A 3,647-nucleotide genomic window follows, 5' to 3' on the forward strand; every position below is an offset into this window, starting at 1 on the left:
GTCCGGTCGGTCACTAGTGTGAACAATTAATTCTCTATATAGAAAAAGTTGAGCCGCTAAGCAATACAAACTGTAAACGTGCATTGTTTGTAATACCTTTCACTCCTCGTTAGTTTTATTGCAATTATCATTTAACTAGAGTCAATAATTATTAAAGAACTACAAATAATCGCCCGAACCCAGCCCTACTTGAAGCGCCGGCCTGCCCTAGCCCAGCTTGGGCTAAGGAAACAGCAGAGCTGGACCGCCTGAGCCCGAACCATGCAGTGCACTAATATATATAGAGGAAAGTAGCCAAATCCGGCACCCCAGTTTGTTTTTCAGTCCTATAATTGATAGAATTAGAATTTGTCATTTTTAAGTATTCAATATAAAAAGTTAAACAAGTTTCTTATGTTCAGTTTGCAGTACAAAGTTGATAAGCCTAACGTGGTTGAAGCTAGAAAGGTTTTTCTGAAACCTATCAAATTCATGAGTCTGAAAAAGGTAGCCTAAATCAGCATCCTCGTATATTACTAGCAATGAGTTACCTGAAAATTACCAAATAAACTGAAGAAAATTAAATATGACCAGATAATGGCGTACCATGACTTTATTACAGAAAATATAAATAATTTGACTGATGAAACATAAAAATTTTGAAGAAATATAAACATTTGTATTTTCATTGTATGTATGCGCTTCTTGCGTAAACGTTCAATATAATTATGAAAACTGTTCAATAAACAAATAAACAAAAAGCACCAATCACAATCATTGGCCAACGTCACATATGTAATCGTCTTTTTCAGCTCCAATACATTCAGCATGTGCCCAGTCTGAACACATAAGACGCATAACTCACATTTCATCATTGTCTGAACAGAACATACAAGAATCATCATTTTCTGTTGAAGCAGTGTATTCAATGAGAATTTCAAGTGTTGAAAAGAGAGCTGAATTCTGAGATACTGAGCGTTCTTTCATCACATTTCCTTCGATCTCACAGCAGTTATGGCCTCAGTCATATTTTCTTTTGGCCAATTGTGATTATAGTGCGTGGTTTTCTTTCCGTTTCCCTAATTAAGGCGGCTTCTTTTCGGCGCTGCAACAATGAAAAACTTTCTCAGAACTCGAGCAACTCTATTTCATTTTATATAGGACTATAGCCTATAAAGATTAGAAGCTATAGGGTCTACTAATGACACATATGCCATTAAAGAGGGTGCCGGTTTAGGACTCCAAAAGAGGTGACGGATTAGGGTTTCAGCACATGGCGGAAACAAACGTAATAGTTTCGCAATTAAAGCTTATAATGCATTACTAAACAAGTATTTACTTACTTTGTAGTTCCTTAATTAGCTACTATAATGAAAATTTTGCCTACTCATACTCATTTATCGTGAAACTTCAGATTTCTCTGACACTACCAAAACTTGCAAGTCACTCAAATCACAATGCCTACTTCTCAGCCCCCAAACTGTGTAGGATTACTTTCTAATATCAGCGCCTTTTCTTAATCGGAGTAAGTAATGTGCCCAGCACAACACTTGGCTGTTTACGCTTCACAGAGACGCTAGAGACTGGGGTGCCAGATTAGGGTTAGGGGGCTGATATTGGTAACTTTCCTCTCTCTCTCTCTCTCTCTCTCTCTCTCTCTCTCTCTATATATATATATATATATATATATATATATATATATATATATATATCATACGTATGCATGCACATTAATACGTATGCATGTATAATCTCCAACATATTTAAATTAGAAAAATGTTTCAGAAACATTTCCGGTAAGATTCATTTTAGGTATAACAAGAAATATGTACTTTTATTGTAATTGAATCATATATTATGAGAATAATGTAAAAGTATTTCTTTGATATATAATAAAATACTATCAGCTAAAAGCACAAACTATATTTCATAAACATGATAGTAAACAGTATCTATTCATTTTTAATATCTGTTTTAACTTTTTTAATTAAACATTAGATAAAACATTCTGAAAATAATTCTAAAATACTATATGAAAATATTTTATTTAACCCTAGGAAGTCCTTCTCGAACCCACTCGTTTGTATTTCTTGAAAAACACCTGTCGTTGTCTTGGTGAAAATATTGAGAATTTTATTTATAGTGTATTATCACTTCTTTGATAAATCCACATCATTAATGTGCGTTATTATTTAGTAACTTGTAAATTAAAAATTATTTCTAAGTAGTGGGCTCATCGAACCCCCTCCTTGGACTTCCATGTGACATAATTTCTACAAGTATATTTCCTGAAAAACTCCGTCGTAAGTCTTGATTAAAATATTGAGAATTTTATTTGTTGTCTATTATTACTTCTTTGATAAATCCACATCATTTTTGTGCGTTATTATTTAGTAACTTGCAAATTAAAAATTATTTCTAAGTAGTGGGCTCATCGAACCCCCTCCTTGGACTTCCATGTGACATAATTTCTACAAGTATATTTCCTGAAAAACTCCGTCGTAAGTCTTGATTAAAATATTGAGAATTTTATTTGTTGTCTATTATTACTTCTTTGATAAATCCACATCATTAATGTGCGTTATTATTTAGTAACTTGTAAATTAAAAATTATTTCTAAGTAGTGGGCTCATCGAACCCCCTCCTTGGACTTCCATGTGACATAATTTCTACAAGTATATTTCCTGAAAAACTCCGTCGTAAGTCTTGATTAAAATATTGAGAATTTTATTTCTTGTCTATTATTACTTCTTTGATAAATCCACATCATTAATGTGCGTTATTATTTAGTAACTTGTAAATTAAAAATTATTTCTAAGTAGTGGGCTCATCGAACCCCCTCCTTGGACTTCCATGTGACATAATTTCTACAAGTATATTTCCTGAAAAACTCCGTCGTAAGTCTTGATTAAAATATTGAGATTTTTATTTGTTGTCTATTATTACTTCTTTGATAAATCCACATCATTTTTGTGCGTTATTATTTAGTAACTTGTAAATTAAAAATTATTTCTAAGTAGTGGGCTCATCGAACCCCCTCCTTGGACTTCCATGTGACATATTTTCTACAAGTATATTTCCTGAGAAACTCCGTCGTAAGTCTTGATTAAAATATTGAGAATTTTATTTGTTGTCTATTATTACTTCTTTGAGAAATCCACATCATTAATGTGCGTTATTATTTAGTAACTTGTAAATTAAAAAATATTTCTAAGTAGTGGGCTCATCGAACCCCCTTTTTGGACTTCCATGTGACATAATTTCTACAAGTATATTTCCTGAAAAACTCCGTCGTAAGTCTTGATTAAAATATTGAGAATTTTATTTCTTGTCTATTATTACTTCTTTGATAAATCCACATCATTAATGTGCGTTATTATTTAGTAACTTGTAAATTAACAATTATTTCTAAGTAGTGGGCTCATCGAACCCCCTCCTTGAACTTCCATGTGACATAATTTCTACAAGTATATTTCCTGAAAAACTCCGTCGTAAGTCTTGATTAAAATATTGAGAATTTTATTTGTTGTCTATTATTACTTCTTTGATAAATCCACATCATTAATGTGCGTTATTATTTAGTAACTTGTAAATTAAAAATTATTTCTAAGTAGTGGGCTCATCGAACCCCCTCCTTGGACTTCCATGTGACATAATTTCTACAAGTA

Source organism: Thermobia domestica, chromosome 4, assembly GCF_964235325.1.
Source record: "Thermobia domestica chromosome 4, izTheDome1.hap1.1, whole genome shotgun sequence".
Lineage (NCBI taxonomy): Eukaryota > Metazoa > Arthropoda > Insecta > Zygentoma > Lepismatidae > Thermobia > Thermobia domestica.